Here is a 19770-nt window from a genome sequence, read left to right as displayed (position 1 = left end):
CTCAGTGATATCTACAGTGAAGCATGGCGGGGGCTCTGTGATGTCTACAGTGAAGCACGGCAGGGTCTCACTGGTGTCTACAGTGAAGCATGGCAAGGTCTCAGTGATGTATACAGTGAAGCATGGCGGGGGCTCAGTGATATCTACAGTGAAGCATGGCGGTGGCTCTGTGATGTCTACATTGAAGCATGGCAGGGTCTCAGTGGTGTCTACAGTGAAGCATGGCAGGGGCTCAGTGATGGCTACAGGGAAGCATGGCGGGGGCTCAGTGATATCTACACTGAAGCATGGCAAGGTCTCAGTGATGTCTACAGTGAAGCATGGTGGGGGCTCAGTGATATCTACAGTGAAGCATGGTGGGAGCTCAGTGATGTCTACAGTGAAGCATGGCGGGAGCTCAGTGATATCTACAGTGAAGCATGGTGTGGGCTCAGTGATGTCTACAGTGAAGCATGGTGGGGGCTCAGTAATATCTACAGTAAAGCATGGCGGGGGCTCTATGATATCTACAGTGAAGCACGGCAGGGTCTCTGTGGCGTCTACAGTGAAGCATGGCGGGGGCTCAGTGATGTCTACAGTGAAGCATGGCAAGGTCTCAGTGATGTATACAGTGAAGCATGGCGGGGGCTCAGTGATATCTACAGTGAAGCATGGCGGTGGCTCTGTGATGTCTAAAGTGAAGCACGGCAGGGTCTCAGTGGTGTCTACAGTGAAGCATGGCGGGGGCTCTGTGATGTCTACAGTGAAGCACGGCAGGGTCTCAGTGGTGTCTACAGTGAAGCATGGCGGGGGATCAGTGATGTATACAGTGAAGCATGGCGGGGGCTCAGTGATATCTACAGTGAAGCATGGCGGGGGCTCTGTGATGTCTACAGTGAAGCACGGCAGGGTCTCACTGGTGTCTACAGTGAAGCATGGCAAGGTCTCAGTGATGTATACAGTGAAGTATGGCAGGGGCTCAGTGATGTTAGACGAACGGTTTGAGGCTTTGGGAATGTTTAGCTTGCAAAAGAGAAGACTGAGTGGAGACTTAATAGCTGTCTACAAATATCTGAATGGCTGTCACACTGTAGAGGGATCAGATTTATTCTCATTTGCACAGAGAAAGACTAGAAGCAATGGGATGAAACTGAAACTGAAAGAGAGAAGATACAGATTTGATTTAAAAAAAAAAACAATTTGATAGTGAGGGTGATCAATGAGTGGAACAGGCAGCCATGAAAGGTGGTGAGTTCTCCTTCAATGGAAGTCTTCAGAGGCCGGACTGACATCTGTCTGTAATGGTTTAGTGAATCCTGCATTGAGCAGGGGGTTGGACACAAGGACCCTGGAGGTCCCTTCCAACTCCAACATTCTATGTCTACAGTGAAGCATGGCGGAGACTTGTTGATGTCTATAGTGAAGCACGGCGGTGACTCTGTGATGACTAAAGTGAAGTATGGCTGGGACTCAGTGATGTCTACAGTATAGCACAGCGGGTGCCTGATGATGTCTATAATGAAGCACATCGGGGGCTCGGTGATGCCTACAGTGAAGCATGGTGGGGGTTTGGTGATGTCTACAGTGAAGCACGGCGGAGGCTCGGTGATGCCTACAGTGAAGCATGGCGGGGGTTCGGTGATGTCTACAGTGAAGCACGGCGGGTGCTTGGTGATGTCTACAGTGAAGCAAGGCAGGGCTCTGTGATGTCTATAGTTAAGCATGGCGGGTGCTTGGTTATGTCTACAGTGAAGCAGGGCAAGGGCTCAGTGATATCGATAGTGAAGCAAGGAAGGGGTTCGGTTATGTCTATAGTGAAGCATGGTGGGGGCTCAGTGATGTCTACTGTGAAGCACGGCGGGGGCTCAATGATGCCTACAGTGAATCATTTTGGAGGCTCGGTAATGCCTACAGTGAATCATGGTGGTGTCACACTGATACTCTGGGGAAGTGTGACATGCAGAAGTAGTGCCATTTCAGAGTGTGACATACAGAAGTGGTGCTGTTGCTTTAAAAGCATTCAGCAACTATTAGAAGAAACACAGGCACATGAGACAGGAAGTGTTGTGCTCCAGAACCATCCAGCAACTAGAGGGGTTAACAAAGTCACAGGAGAAGGGGAGTGTTTTAGCATAGCCCCAGGGGGATTGTGGGGAAGTTGTTTCCTGCCTGGCTGCAGCCGAAGAGAAAAGTAATATGTGTGTTCTGTATCTCACAGAAGCGCCCCTGCAAGTGAAAAGGATTCAAGTCAGGAGTGAAGCTAAGCACAGGTCAGGTAGAGTTCCTGAACTAACAGTGCAGAGTATTGTCAAGCAGAAAGATAAGGATTGGAAGAAATGGTGTCACAGGGATCATCTCCCTCAGCTAATCCCCCCCTCCATCTCACTGTGCTGTAAGGAATGCTGTGTTCATTAATGTGCCTTTGCATTAGAACTGTGCTGTCCTGTACTACTGGGAAGACTGTGAACTGCTGTGCTGCTAAGGAAACTGTACTGTTTGTCACTGGAGCCTGTTGCTCATAAGACTTAACTTGCATTGGCTGTGCGGTTTCTTATTAAATGCTACTGTTCTACTGTTTATGAGGACTCTTGTCAAGTGTGTCTGGTCAGCAAGTGAAGCAATCTATGTGTCTGTACCTGAAGATCAATACCCCTGTGTGCCTGAGAGAAGCTGCAGCACATGGTCTATGGTCGCCCTGAGTAACAGTTCCCCCAGGATTCCAAAGAATTCATGTAACCTGTCTCCCCCCTATCTGAACCTAGCGGCATGCGTGTAACAGAAGCTTTTCTTCCTCTGCCTCTGAAAACCTGTAACATGTGAAGATGGATACAATTAAGTATCAAAAGTTCCTAGGAGTTCTTGTCTGGCCTCCTGTGAGAAGCTGAAGCTTTGTCATTGGACCTTTCAACAGGACAATGATCACAGCATCTCAGGTTTGGCATCAAAAGACGTCCTAGAAGTTTTTGGAGTGGCCGTCACAGATATGTGACTTTGTCCCCAAAGAAAATCTTTCATAGCATGTGATGAAGGCAGATGAAGCAGCAAACCTAAGAATATTAGTGACCTGGAGGCCATCGCCCATGAGGACTGGGCTCAGGTTCCTTAGGAGCTGTCTGGCAATACATCACATCTGCAGTAGGTTATAACAGCCAAAGGGTCCTACTACGATGTAAAGGTGCTGGTCATGAAGGGGGGAATAATTGTGAGACTGTGCTGAATTGTGCTTGTTATTATTAGTGATGCGCGAGCATGCTCGCCACTATTCGTTACTCGCCCGAGCATCACAGTGCTCGAGATGCTCGGTGCTCGGCGAGTAGTTTTGAAATGCTTGGGCGGGAGCTCAAATCCCCACCCCGCATGTTTAGCGCATTTTAGGCCGCCAATGATTATGCAGGGATTGTCTGCCATGTTGGTTGTGGCATTACAGTGATTGGCTGGCCGCACAGCGTCATCAGGTCTATATCAGACCTGGCGCCGCCATGCTCGTCACTCTACCGGTCAAAGACACGGAGTAGGGAGAGCTGCTGAGCTAAGGAGAGAATTGGTGCTTATTTAAAACAGAGATTCCACACTATTATCAGAAATCTACTCTAAGGGTATGTGCACACGGTGAGTTTTTTTTGATGAGGTAAATCCGCAATGAATTGGCCCTAAAAACGCATTGCAAACCTTATCCCAGCATTTTCTATGAGATTTTGCAAGATCTGTGCAAATGATCAGGATTTTTCCTTACAGAATTTCATGTGCGTTAAAAGAAGCAGCATGTCCATTCTTTGTGCGGATTTGCCTGCGTTTTTCCTATACAATGCATTGGAAAAAACGCAGGGAAAATCTGCAGGCAAAAACGCATCTGGATTTTCTGGATCGTTTTTGCTGCCAAGAGGTGCAGAACCTTGCAGAAACGCTGCAGAAATTTCTGCAAGCAAATCCTGATCGCGCGCACTTAACCCAACTGTCCTTCTAAGGACTAATTCTGAAGAAAATATGAATCCTGCTGATAGCACTATTTAGACAGAGTTTGTGGAGACCTGGTATAGTACAGAATAGGGTCCATTACACGTTCTTTCTGCTGCTGGAACTCCTATCAATTGCCATAGATATCAGGGCTAATAATATTCTTTTTGCTCTTAATCCTGTAAATTTTGGTGAAAAGCAATATAATACACCATTTTTACTGCTTCATTTGCTTGTTAGCAGCATGCAGACAGCTTTGGTCGATTTGAATAGCATTGCTGTATTGTGGAAGCAGAGAAACTTGTCCATCATCTCAGGTGGTCAAATATTACTGCAGTAATAATCCTGTTTTTTTTTGCAATCTGCAAAATATCATACTGCATTTAAAGTCTGCTACTTGTGTGTTCAACATATATTCATACTGGTTCGCTGACCAATAGCATCAGTATACCCTCACTGAGCAAAAGAATTGGTTATCAGACGTGATCAAATACTGCAGTATTAATCCTGATTTTTTTTAAAGCTGCAAAATATTATACTCCATTTAAAATGGGCAAGGCGCATGGCAAGGAATGGGGAAGTGGACGCGATGGCGAACGCAGAGGCAGAGGCCTTGGGCGAGATTAAATTGTCAGTCTACCGGAGCACAACATATACCCACATCATATCGACCTAACTTCCTGTCTCACTTTCTAGGGGGCCGCGGAACACCACTCTTGAAGTCAGAGCAGTGTGAAAAGGTTGTTGGTTTGATAGCAGATAATGCTTCCAGTCACTTGGCCACCACCACCACCCTGTCTTCCACATGGTCAAGTCTCAGTAGCCATGAGTCTGGACTGCATATTCCTCACCCTGATCCTCCTTCCTCCCACCATGCCGAGATCCCGGAGACAACTGATCCCACACTTGGACACTTCGAAGAGCTGTTCACATTTCCATTTATAGATTCGGGCCTCTCGCCCGGTACGCCTCAAGCGGGGCAAGAGGAGATCGAATGTAGCGATGCCCAAATATTTGAGCAGCCACGGTCACATGAAGGTAATGGTGGGAAAGTGTCACAAGAGGTGGACGATGATAAGACACAATTGCCAGAAAGTCATGAGGAGGACCAGGGTGCGGAAGTGGAAGATGAGGTGGTGGATGATATAGTAACTGACCCAACCTGGCAGGAGGACATGCAGAGCGAGGACAGCAGCACACAGGGGGAGGGAGGCAGAGTACCCCAACAGGCAGGAAGAAGCAGTGGGGTGGCCACAGACACAAGGCAGGCAACTGTTCCCTAAAACACTAATAAGAGAGAAGTTGCCAGTCCAACTGTTAGATCTTCGAGAGTCTGGCTCTTTTTTAAAGACTGTCCAGTTAACCCAAAAAAGGCCATGTGCAACATCTGCCATGCCAGCATCAGCAGGAGCAGCGAAACTATCAGCCTGACCACCACCAGAATGCTCGGGCACATGACAGCAAAGCACCCGACTATTTGGACTGAACACCAGGGTCCAGAAACAGTGTCTGTGGGTGACACCACTGTCTCTTCCCCTGTCCATGGCCTATGAGAAGATGCCTCCTGCCCTGCACCTGTCATTGCACACTTGCAACAATCACTGTCAGCAACCATGTCCACGTCCTTGGCCCAGCGCAGCGTTCAGTTGTCCCTACCACAGTCATTTGAACGCAAACACAAATACGCAGCCAACCACGCACAGTCCACAGCACTAAACTGACACATTTCTCTACTGCTTGCACTGGAGATGTTGCCTTTTAGGCTCGTGGAGATGCAAGCTTTCCGCAACCTCATGGTGATGGCCGTCCCTCTGTACTCGGTCCCCAACCACCATTATTTATCCCGGTGTGCCATCCCCGCTTTACACAATCACGTGTCCCACAACATTAGCCGTGCCCTCAACAATGCAGTTACTGGGAAGGTCCACCTAGCCATGGACACGTGAACAAGTGCTTGTGGCCAGGGATGGTACATCTCACTGACTGCAAACTGGGTTAATATTGTGGAAGCCTGGACCCAGTCAGACACTGGGACGGAACACGTCCTCCCGACGCTGAGGATTGCGGGCCCTGGGTCAATCAGGGATGCCTCCACAGTCTACAGCTAAACTGGCACGCATGGCTGAGTTTATGTTACGCTGCCTTTCCCAGGTTGGCAACCTCACACACGTACCATGTCTGGCCCGTGTGCTCAACCTAGTGGTTCAGCGGTTTCTCAAAACCTACCCGGACCTTCCTGAGCTGCTTGTGAAAGTACGCTGCTTATGTGCCCATTTCAGAAAGTCAGCAACAGCTTCCACCACCCTCACCATGCTTCAGCAGCGTTTGCAGCTTCCAACTCACCGACTGGTGTGCGATGTCACCATGCGTTGGAACTCAACCTTGCATATGTTGGGAAGGATTTCCGAGCAGCAGAGGGCAGTTGTTGAGTACCAACTTCAACACGCCCATTGGAATTCAGGTCAGCCACTGCAAATAAGAGCTGATGAGTGGGCCTGGATGTCTGACATCTGTGCCATCCTCCAAAACTTTGAGGGCTCTACCAAGATGGTGAGCGGTGATGACGCCATGTTTAGCATCACCATCCTGCTTCTCTGTGTACTGAAATGCTCGCTGCTCACATAGAATAGGCATTGCAGGTGGAGCATGATGAGATAGAGAAAGGAACTACACAGGGTGATGCTACACAGCCCAACCTCATCTCAATGAGGGTGATGAGGAGGAGGAGAAAGAGGAGGAGGAACAGGAGTTGGTTTCCTGCGCTACAGATGGTGCTACCCACACAACATTCATACTGTCTGTTCAGCGTGGATGGCTTGAGGAGAGGGAGCATGAGGAGGAGGACCAGGAGGAGGATGAGGAGGAGAACATGGACAGTTGGTGGGGACAGGGTAGTTTTGGCTGTTGGCAGTCTGGCACACATGGCTGACTTTATGTTCCACTGTCTTTCCCGTAACCCTCGTGTTGTATGCATTTTGTGTGACAGGAATTACTAGTTGGTCACACTTCTAGACCCGCGCTACAAGGAGAACTTTCTATCTCTCCTTCCCGTGGCAGAGAGGTCTAATAAAATGTTGCAGTACCAGAAGGCCCTTGTTGAAGAATTATTAAAAAAATTCACAGCTGACAACGCTGGCGGCAGAGGTCACAGTTTGTTGGACAACCAAGGAGTACAGGCAAGGGAGACACAAATACGATGCAGCGGAACACTGCCAAAGGTGTGGGACAGTTTTCTCAAACCCTCCCATCGCACAGCCCCTGATGCATGGGGAACTCTCACAAGGAGCGAAAAGTTTTGGAAGTTGCTGAAGGAGTACCTTGCCGACCAGCATCCTCTGTGATTCCTTTGTGCCTTATAATTATTGGATATCCAAGCTGGACACGTGGAATGAACTGGCTCTCTACGCCTTGGAGGTCCTGGGCTGCCCTGCCGCTAGCGTTTTGTCAGAGCGGGTTTTTAGTGCCGCTGGTGGAATTATAACTGATAGACGCATCCGCCTGTCAACTGAAAATGCTGACAGGCTGACTAGCAAAATGAATAAGGGCTGGATTGGGACAGATTTCTCGACCCCACCGGATGTAACTCTAGTGGTTATTTTTGGGGGGTCTAATCCCATGCACCTGTTCACACCCAGACATAGGTATATGCTTCATGATTTTGTCTATTTTATGTCATCCTCCTCCTTCTCCTCGTCCTCCACCATCATATCAACAGGGTGATCATCATGCAACACCCACATAATTTTTTTAAGGGTGTTTATGATGTCCGTAGGAACTTTTTTTCGAGGCCTACCTCTAACATTCTGTATGTTATACAGTATGTTCATGTATACCCCCCAGGGGTAAAGGTTTTTCAGCCCATGCACTTAATACATGGGCATTACCAGTATAGGAGACCCACTCCTTAATGATAGGAACAATATTTTTTAATGAGGCCCTCCTCTGTCTCTTCAAAGGGGTATTGGAGTGCGTACTAATTTTTGGCAGCCCTTGCAGTCACTGCATATGCAATAACAGTATAGGAGACCCACTCCTTTATAGTGGGAACATTTTTTAAATGAGGCCCTCCTCTACGTCTCTTCAAAGGGGTATTGGAGTGCGTTCTAATTTTAAACTTGCTGCATACGCAATAACAGTATAGGAGACCCACTCCTTAAGAAGGGAAAAAAAAAAGTATGGAGGCCATTCACTACGTCTATTCAAAGGGGCATTGAAGTGCGTCCTAATTTTGAGCAGCCCTTAAACTTGCTTCATATGCAATAACACTGCAATGTTGTATGTTGCAGTACCAGAAGGCCCTTGTTGGAGAATTATTTAAAAAAATCCCATCTGACAACGCTGGCAGCAGAGGTCACAATGTCTTGGACAGCCAAGGAGTACAGGCGAGGGAGAAACAATGCAGATGCACCAGAGGCAAGGGAAAACTGTCAGAGGTCTGGTACAGTTTTTCTTAGACCCTCTCAGCGCCCAGGCCCTGATGCACGGGTTAATCTGACAAGGAGGGAAATGTTTTGGAGGATGCTGAAGGACCACCTTGGCGACCGTACCAGCATCCTCTGTGATTCCTCTGTGCCTTACAACTATTGGGTATCAACACGTGGCATGAACTGGCTCTCTACGCCTTGGGGGTTCTGTCCGCTAGCGTTTTGTCAGAGATGGTTTTTAGTGCTACTGGGGTTATTATAACATATACACAATATCAGAATAACAGTTTAGGAGACCCACTCCTTAATAATGTGAAGGCCAATTCAAATCTATTCTATAGTCTACAATATTACCTCTCTTGTATGGATAGCGTATTACACCTATCCAGCCAGGTATTATTGCCTTATACTGCGTACTGCTGCATCATCAGCTGGAGATGAGTGTTGTTCATTGTTGTCGAATACATCTCTTCCACAGTGCATTACTTGATATATTCCATGCACTTGTTTACCGATTCATAATTTTTAACAGTGATCTGTAATTAGAAAATGATGAAAGCAGACAGGGTTGCTTGTATTCCTTCACGGTTTGGTGGTGCAAGGTACCAAAAAAAACTCTTCAGAGCCGGTTAAATTCTATTTTCTATTATACTATAATACCTCTCTTATCTGAGATTCCTGTACCGGTAACCTATAGCACTTGGGATAGCATCTTACAGGCATCTAGTCAGGGATTATTGTATTATACTCTGTGATGAAAAAAAAATTATATTCCCTATTGATAAAGCTGTTAGCTGCTTTTAAAATAGGGACAGGTGCTAGACTGTATTATCAGCTGGAAATGAGTGTTCATTCTGGATGTATTTGATCATGTCTCACACACCACATGACCAGATAAGGTTGTAAAATGTTAAAATTACATTTACTGGTGAATGTATTTTTTACTGTTGAAAGAAATGCAAAAGTGCATCAAAAACTCTACGTGTGAACATAGCCCAAGTTGTGGAGGAGTATTTTTGTGTCTGGTTATTTATTTTGCCTTATATATGTCATTACCCTGGAAAGAATGTTTCGTAACATTTTTTTCCAGGAAAATACATTTTGCTTTGTTTTTGTATGTTTTATTGTCAGTCCGTAAAAGTGGCGTAATACCTCTGACAACATTGTTCACAGCAGTGATCTGGGGGTCAGAAATGCTTCTAGGGGTCTTCCCCATGCTGTTCCCATGTTCTGAGTGCAGCTGTATAAGAAACTAAAGCAGCCTACAGTTTTACACAGTAATAATTCATTGTCTTCATTTTTTTCAGCATGAAATGGAATTGCCCTGGATAAGACTCCGAAGAAGATCTTTCCGCTATTCTGCTCATTATCTGAATGTAAAGAGGAACAACTCCCTCAAACAGCACTTTATAACTTTGCTTCCTGATGCCATATTGAAAATTGGGCCAGTTGCAACTGGAAATTTTGGAAATGCCAGACTCCATTTTCTCTTTTTCAACCATTCCTGTGTACTTTTGGATGTGTACTTTGGGTCATTGTCTTGCTGAAGGACCCATGATCTTCTACCCAAACCAAGTTTTCTTACACTGGGTAGGACATTTCGCTCTAAAATCTCTTGATAATTCTCTGATTTCATGATCCCTGTGATACGGTCAAGGCCTCCAGTACCAAACGCAGCAAAGCAACCCCACAGCGTTATGGATCCTTCACCATGCTTAACTGTTGGTAAGGTGTCCTTTTCCTTATAAGCTTCATTGCACTGTCTGTAAAAAAACTGTTGCTTTGCATTGCCAAAAAGCTCTATTTTTGTTTCATCTGTCCGCAGAACATTTTCCCAGAAGGTTTTTGGTTTGTCAAGGTATTCTTTGGCAAAGATCAGTCTTTCCTTTTTATGTCTTTTCTTCAGCAATGGTTTCTTCCTTGGCCTTCGCCCATAAAGCTCTGCTTGGTTTAGTGTGCGGCATATGGTACTTCTTGAAACCATGACCCCAGACTGTTACAGGTTGTCCTTCAGGTCTTTGGATGTTTGATGTGGTGTTTTTTCCACCATTCGCACCAACCTTCAAAGACATCTCTTGGCAATTTTCCTCTCTCCCTCACGTCCAGTGAGGTTTTTGACGGCTCCATGCCTGGCAAACTTCTTAATAACATTGCGCACTGTTGTAACTGGGATACCAAGGTCTTTGGGGATGGCCTTATACTCTTTGGAAGTCTTGTGTTTGCTAATAATAGCAGTTCTGATGTCCTCAGACAAAACCTTTGTCTTCACCATTGTGACAAAGGAACAGGGCCTACCATGTGGCTTTTTAAAACACTGAAGTCATCCTTCATTGGCTAATTCATGTCACATGGGCACCAACAATTAATCTTTTGTGATTTACCACAGACGAGTCAAAATGTGTTTCCATACTAAATGAATGTAAAGGTGCTAATACCAGTGACACAGCAAGCTTTAGGTTTTTCTGTTTTTCCCTCCCATTGTTTTTTATTATTGTTTTATCATTTGCTCTTTTGTATTTCACACGAGTTTCTATGCAAAAAACTGTTTCACTTGATTCATTGTTTTCAGGAGAAATTCCACATTATGCACTTAAACTTCATGGGCGCCAATAACCATGAGCAGGACTGTATAATATGGTCTCTGTGTGTGGTCCGTGGTGCACATGGAACGAACCTTTATGTTTTAGCTCCTTCCTTTGTTTACTAAATAACTTTATTGTTCGTGTTTTTGAGTGTTCGATGTCGTCTCCCTTCTACGTCTTTTTATTGTTATAAAGTTTTATAAATTAAACTTTTTTTTTTTTCAAATAATGAGTTTGGTTATTTTTTTTTCCTTTTGTGTTGTTACTTTATTTTATTGTAAATTTAAATGGGTATTCCCATTCCATACATTTAGGGCATGTCCACGGAATATGCCATACATGTCTGATAGGTGTGAGTGCCACTTCTATCTCAAGAATGGGGCTTGTCGCCGCCACTGTGACCGCACGTGCCAAGCACTCTCCATTCACTTCCAAAAATCTCTATGCAAATGATCTCATTTGTTTTCCAAACTCCCATAGAAATAAATAGACCTAGGTATACCCTAAGAGAGAATTGTGACCTAACAGGGGCTTGCACAGGGCAGGCCAGGGGACCGTTATTAGGGTTCTCTCACATCTGCGTATAAATCCGGCCAGTGCAATGCGAGAAATCCACATTGCTCTTGTGCCAATGTTATTCAATGAGGTGGTGCTGATCCATGAGCTGGATTTGAGCTGAGGAAAAAATTGCAGCATGCTCCGATTGGCCGCGTACATTTGCCGAGACTCACCAATGCAAGTCAATGGGTGCGAGAAAAAGAAACGGACGGCACACGGACCATGCGTATACCGTCCGATTTTTTTTTTTCTCAAAGGAACCAGGAAATGTCATCAAGTCAAGTAGCAATTATTGTTAAACAAGTTTGTAACAAACAGATTTGTTATAGATTGGTTCAATTTAGATGCAAACCTTATGGTAATATGCCATATTGATTACCCATTGTGACAAAGTCACTGGCAAAGTGCTGGAGGGGAAATACGTAGCACTGAGATTGTTAGCTCCAGTAATGTAAACATTTGAAAAATGTTCCAGCACACGAAGTGATGAGAGGGGTTAAACAGCCATGTTTAATGCTAGGATGATTAAACACCTGTAGAGAGGGAGGAGGTCAGAGGATAAATCCCCAGCCTTTTAGAGCATTTGGTGTGGGGAGGGTCTGGAGGTGAAATCTCTGAGCTGTTTTTTTCACGTGAAGGAAAGATAACATTGAGTTGTTTGTTCCTGAAGCGGGCGGTGCCATACGTTAAGTTTTGTTTTTCCTGCTAGGTCGGGAAGGCCGTGTTTGTTTTGCTAACGTTGCTGTGGTTTATGCATTGCTCTTAATAAACCACAAAAGATTTAGAGACAATGTTCCTGTGTCTACCTTTATGTGCAACCAAGTGATCTACCACACCATGTATTAATATTTTTTTATCTGGAACCACGGGATAGGATCAGCTGGCCTTTACGTAGACCAGGTTGGTTGTCTGTGTACAAATAGCCATTATTGTGCTTTTTAAATGTTTTTAAAGATTCTTTTTGTGGCTTGTTCTTGTTGTTATTTGGTATTAATAAATAAAAAATAGTTTGAGGTGATCACAATGGTCTACATATATATATATTGTTCCTTCTTTCTGATACTTAAATTGATATGTAGCAGTTGATCACTTTGTCCACCAGGTGGTGCCTTCCTAAATGCAATATACAAAGTACAGTAAATTCACAGCCCGAACCCTCAGAACAGATAGATAGAGATAGATAATAGATAGATAATAGATAGATAATAGATAGATGATAGATAGATGATAGATAGATAATAGATAGATGATAGATAATAGATAGATGATAGATAATAGATATATGATAGATAATAGATAGATGATAGATGATAGATAGATAGATAGATAGATGATAGATAGATAGATGATAGATAATAGATAGATGATAGATAGATGATAGATAATGGATAGATGATAGATAATAGATAGATGATAGATAGGTAATAGATAGATGATAGTTAGATAGATAATAGATAGATAATAGATAATAGATAGATAATAGATAGATAGATATATGGATAGATAATATATAATAGATAGATAATAGATGAATGATAGATAATAGATAGATAATAGATAATAGATAGATAATAGATAGATAATAGATAGATAATAGATAATATATAATAGATAGATGATAGATAGATAATAGATAGATAATAGATAGATAATAAATAGATAGATAATAGATATATGATAGATAATAGATAGATGATAGATAGATAATAGATAGATGATAGATAATAGATAGATAATAGATAGATAATAGATAGATAATAGATAGATAGATAATAGATAGATAATAGATAGATGATAGATAATAGATAGATGATAGATAGATAATAGATAGATAATAAATAGATAGATAATAGATAGATGATAGATAATAGATAGATAATATATAATAGATAGATAATAGATAGATGATAGATAGATAATAAATAGATAATAAATAGATAGATAATAGATAGATAGATGATAGATAGATAATAGATAGATGATAGATAATAGATAGATAATAGATAGATAATAGATAGATGATAGATAATAGATAGATAATATATAATAGATAGATAATAGATAGATAATAGATAATAGATAGATAATAGATAGATAATAGATAGATAATAGATAGATAATAGATAGATAATAGATAGATAATAAATAGATAATAAATAGATAGATGATAGATAGATAATAGATAGATAATAGATAGATAATAGATAGATAATAGATAGATGATAGATAATAGATAGATAATATATAATAGATAGATAATAGATAGATAATAGATAATAGATAGATAATAGATAGATAATAGATAGATAATAGATAGATAATAGATAGATAATAGATAGATAATAAATAGATAATAAATAGATAGATGATAGATAGATAATAGATAGATAATAGATAGATAATAGATAGATAATAGATAGATGATAGATAATAGATAGATAATATATAATAGATAGATAATAGATAGATAATAGATAATAGATAGATAATAGATAGATAATAGATAGATAATAGATAGATAATAAATAGATAATAAATAGATAGATGATAGATAGATAATAGATAGATAATAGATAGATAATAGATAGATAATAGATAGATGATAGATAATAGATAGATAATATATAATAGATAGATAATAGATAGATAATAGATAGATAATAGATAATAGATAGATAATAGATAGATAATAGATAGATAATAGATAGATAATAAATAGATAATAAATAGATAGATGATAGATAGATAATAGATAGATAATAGATAGATAATAGATAGATAATAGATAGATGATAGATAATAGATAGATAATATATAATAGATAGATAATAGATAGATAATAGATAATAGATAGATAATAGATAGATAATAGATAGATAATAGATAGATAATAAATAGATAATAAATAGATAGATGATAGATAGATGATAGATAGATAATAGATAGATAATAGATAGATAATAGATAGATAATAGATAGATGATAGATAATAGATAGATAATATATAATAGATAGATAATAGATAGATAATAGATAATAGATAGATAATAGATAGATAATAGATAGATAATAGATAGATAATAAATAGATAATAAATAGATAGATGATAGATAGATAATAGATAGATAATAGATAGATAATAGATAGATAATAGATAGATGATAGATAATAGATAGATAATATATAATAGATAGATAATAGATAGATAATAGATAGATAATAGATAATAGATAGATGATAGATAGATGATAGATAGATGATAGATAGATAATAGATAGATAATAGATAGATGATAGATAATAGATAGATGATAGATAATAGATAGATAATAGATAGATGATAGATAATAGATAGATAATAGATAGATGATAGATAGATAATAGATAGGTAATAGATAGATAATGGATAGATAGATATATGGATAGATAATATATAATAGATAGATAATAGATAGATAATAGATAGATAATAAATAGATAATAAATAGATAGATGATAGATAGATAATAGATAGATAATAGATAGATAATAGATAGATAATAGATAGATGATAGATAATAGATAGATAATATATAATAGATAGATAATAGATAGATAATAGATAGATAATAGATAATAGATAGATAATAGATAGATAATAGATAGATAATAGATAGATAATAAATAGATAATAAATAGATAGATGATAGATAGATAATAGATAGATAATAGATAGATAATAGATAGATAATAGATAGATGATAGATAATAGATAGATAATATATAATAGATAGATAATAGATAATAGATAGATAATAGATAGATAATAGATAGATAATAGATAGATAATAGATAGATAATAGATAGATAATAGATAGATAATAAATAGATAATAAATAGATAGATGATAGATAGATAATAGATAGATAATAGATAGATAATAGATAGATAATAGATAGATGATAGATAATAGATAGATAATATATAATAGATAGATAATAGATAGATAATAGATAATAGATAGATAATAGATAGATAATAGATAGATAATAGATAGATAATAAATAGATAATAAATAGATAGATGATAGATAGATAATAGATAGATAATAGATAGATAATAGATAGATAATAGATAGATGATAGATAATAGATAGATAATATATAATAGATAGATAATAGATAGATAATAGATAGATAATAGATAATAGATAGATGATAGATAGATGATAGATAGATAATAGATAGATAATAGATAGATGATAGATAATAGATAGATGATAGATAATAGATAGATAATAGATAGATGATAGATAATAGATAGATAATAGATAGATGATAGATAGATAATAGATAGGTAATAGATAGATAATGGATAGATAGATATATGGATAGATAATATATAATAGATAGATAATAGATAGATGCTAGATAATAGATAGATAATAGGTAGATAATAGGTAGATAACAGATAATAGATAATAGATAGATAATAGATAATAGGTAATAGATAATAGATAGATAACAGATAATATATAACAGATAGATAATAGATAATATGTAATAGATAATAGATAGATAATAGATAGATAATATGTAATAGATAGATAATATATAATAGATAGATAATAGATAATAGATAGATAGGTAATAGATAATAGATAGATGATAGATAGATAATAGATAGATGATAGATAATAGATAGATAAAAGATAGATAACAGATAATAGATACATGATAGATAATAGATAGATAGATAATAGATAGATGATAGATGATAGATAATAGATAGATAATAGATAGATGATAGATAGATAATAGATAGATAATAGATACATGATAGATAATAGATAGATAATAGATAGATAGATAATAGATAGATGATAGATAATAGATAGATGATAGATAATAGATAGATAATAGATGAATGATAGATAATAGATAGATAATGGATAGATAGATAGATAATAGATAGATGATAGATAATAGATAGATAATAGATAGATAATAGATAATAGATACATGATAGATAATAGATAGATAGATAATAGACAGACGATAGATAATAGATAGATAATAGATGAATGATAGATAATAGATAGATGATAGATAATAGATAGATAATAGATAGATAGATAATAGATGATAGATGATAGATAGATAATAGATAGATAATAGATAGATAATAGATAGATAATAGATAGATAATAGATGATAGATAATAGATAGATAATAGATAGATAGATAATAGATAGATAATAGATAGATAATAGACAATAGATAGATAATAGATAGATAATAGATAGATGATAGCTAATAGATAGATGATAGATAGATAATAGATAGATGATAGATAATAGATAATAGTTAATAGATAGATAATTGATAGATAATAAACAGATAGATAATAGATGATAGATAATAGATAGATAATAGATGATAGATAATAAATAGATGATAGATAGATAGATCATAGATAATAGATAATAGATAGATAATAGATAATAGATAGATAATAGATAATAGATAGATGATAGATAGATAGATAACAGATAATAGATAGATGATAGATAGATAGATAGATAGATAATAGATAGATAGATAATAGATAGATAATAGATAGATGATAGATAGATAATAGATAGATAATAGATAGACAATAGATAGATAATAGATAGATAATAGATGTGGAATCCCCCCGTTTTTCATAACCAGCCACGGGAAAGCAGATAGCTGTGAGCGGATCTAATTAGGCTGGGAACAGGCCAATATCCATAGACCTTCCCAGCCAATTAAAATCATCCCCAGCTGTCTGCTTTGCCTTTGCTGGTTATTAAAAATGGTGGGACCCTAAAAAAATGACGTATGCCTCCCCCTATTTTTAATAAACAGCTAAGACAAAGCAGACAGCTGGGGGCTAATATTAATAGGCTGGGAAGGGTCAAGGATATTGGCCTCTTCCCAGCCTAATAACACCAGCCTCGGCGGCGCCAGAAATGGCGCATCCATTAGATGTGCCAATTATGGTGCTTAGCCTCGGCTCTTCTCGATTGCCCTGATGTGGTGACAATCGGGGTATTAGTTTATGGGGTTAATGTCAGCTTTGTAATGTCAGCTGACATCAAGTCCACAGGTTAGTAATGGAGAGGCGTCTATCAGACACCCCCATTACTAACCCAGTAAGAAAAATTAAAAACACACAGAAAGAATAAGTTATTATAAAAAAAAAACACTCCTTCCACACCTCGTGCATCCATTTATTAAGAAAAAAATAAAAACAGAAAAAAGCCATCCAGTCCAGGGGTTCCGACGTAGTCCACCGAATCCGAAGTAGTCCACAAATGGGAACCTGAGAGACATAACAAGAAAGTTAAACAAATAAAACCAAGAAACACTCCCTCATTTACCCATTTATTATTAAAAAAAAAATCTCCACAGCTCCAACATAATCCATTGGGGGTCCCACGACATCTAGCATTTCTGTACAGCAACCTATAGAGCATTATTCTGAGAACTAGGCTTCATAGGCCACTCCCGGTCATGTTGCACGCTTGATGACTTCAAACTCAGTAGCGTCATCGCTTGGGAGACATGACCGGGAGTGACCTATGGTTGCAGTACAGAATCAACCCCCAATTCCATTACCCCGATTGCCACAGGACCAATGCAATCGGGAAGAGCTGAGGCGACGTGCCATAATTGGCGCATCTGCAGGCTGGTGTTATTAGGTTGGGAAGGGGCCAATATCCATGGACCTTCCCAGCCTGATAATTTAAGCCTGCAGGTGTCTGCTTTCCCTTGGCTGGCTATGAAAAATAAAGTATCGATAGCAAAGGGGATAACTTGCTGATTGCTGGGTTTCTGACAATTGGGACTCCCAGCAATTTTAAAAATTGGGGTCCTGCAGCCACATCTTGAATGGAGAACAAGTGCACATACTCGGTCTTCCCTCCATTCATTTTCTATGGGACTGCCAAGTACAGAGCTGCAATTCCTACAGTAGTCCGAGTAGAGGCCACGGGTGAAAACATGTAGATCGGTGGGGTTATAACCTCTGGGACCCACACTGATGGGCAGAACGGATCAATTATATTTTTTATTAATTTCGAGGTATCTTTCAAGGCTACTCAGATCTCTTCATCAGGAGTATGCCTGATAAAGAGATGCTACTAGTATTCTCAAAAGATTGCCATTTGTTGCCATCTTTTCAGATAGCCATTAAAAAGTATCAACCACTGACGACTCTCACATTTTAATAGATTTCTGTCTAATACGGTACAAAAATATGTTTTTCCTGCATAAGCAAGGAATTGAACTAGGAACATAAAAAATGGTTGACGTAGACCTAAAGAGAGTCATAGGCAAAGTAAATCCAACAGATAGAAAAGTGCTTCAAAAACATTGACCATCGAAGACTTTTCTTCTTGAAGGCAGCGCTTTGCTTTGAAGTCGTTCATATGGAAATACATCAACCTTTTAAAAATTAGCCAGAAAATTAGGAAGAGCATAGAATACTGACCGTACCTCTGGCTGGTTAATCAGTGACAGAGTCCAGTGGAAAGGTCATCTCTGATTTCCCATCAGATTTAGCAAACCCTCTCGAGAAGGAAAGAATATCTGCGTAACACCTGCCTGAATATTCCTCATTTACCCTCCTGAATTGACTGGAGACTATCGTGGTAAGTAACAGATCTACAAATGTTAGGTCTTCGATATGTAGACCTAAGAATATTGACCGGTTGATGGAAAAATTGTTGAGCTGAGTCTACCTGACGTCATATATTTAGGGGGCATTGGAGAATATGATGACTATGAAGAGTCACAGTGAGCTGGTTGTGTCCATCCGTCTCATCAATCTGCAATGGACATGAAATTTAAGGAGTATCTTATGAAAAATGTATAATCGCAACCTGGGGCTATAGAGAGTGCAGAATTAACAGTCACAACTGGACCTTATTGCCTGCTAGAGTCCTTCTTCCAGATAGTAGAGCACCAGTATCATAAATAATATAAGGTAGTCGAAGGGGAATGTTACCAATTTTGGCCACAGGATCTTTAAGTTACACTTCTGGTGACAATTTCAGGGCTCTATGCTAGGAACAGTCCACATCTATCTATAAGATCTTTGATTTGGTCATTACTTTTGAATGTACTTATGACGTTAGGTATGTGACTCGTCCCACGCAAACCGCGGGCCAACTCTTGGTTAATATGGGTCAACAGTCATTGCAGTCCCTTAGTGTTCCCCCAGCCTTTTAGACTCAACAACTTATTTCAGAAGAGATATTGGACTTTT

General features: G+C 39.0%; 1 protein-coding gene across 1 annotated transcript in view; it reads left to right on the top strand.

Annotated features, from left to right (window-relative positions):
- The first annotated feature begins 19003 nt into the window (after positions 1-19003).
- The window catches only part of HPN (hepsin), an 84825-nt gene continuing 84058 nt past the window's right edge, over positions 19004-19770 (top strand). The window contains exon 1 of the mRNA XM_073655657.1: positions 19004-19153. The gene's annotated coding sequence lies outside the window, so the exon portion shown is untranslated. The remainder of the gene's footprint in view (positions 19154-19770) is intronic.

This window comes from Phyllobates terribilis, unplaced genomic scaffold (genome assembly GCF_046119375.1).
Source record: "Phyllobates terribilis strain yellow unplaced genomic scaffold, ASM4611937v1 Scaffold_12__6_contigs__length_324123572, whole genome shotgun sequence".
Lineage (NCBI taxonomy): Eukaryota > Metazoa > Chordata > Amphibia > Anura > Dendrobatidae > Phyllobates > Phyllobates terribilis.
This window is presented reverse-complemented; position numbering and strand designations above follow the sequence as displayed.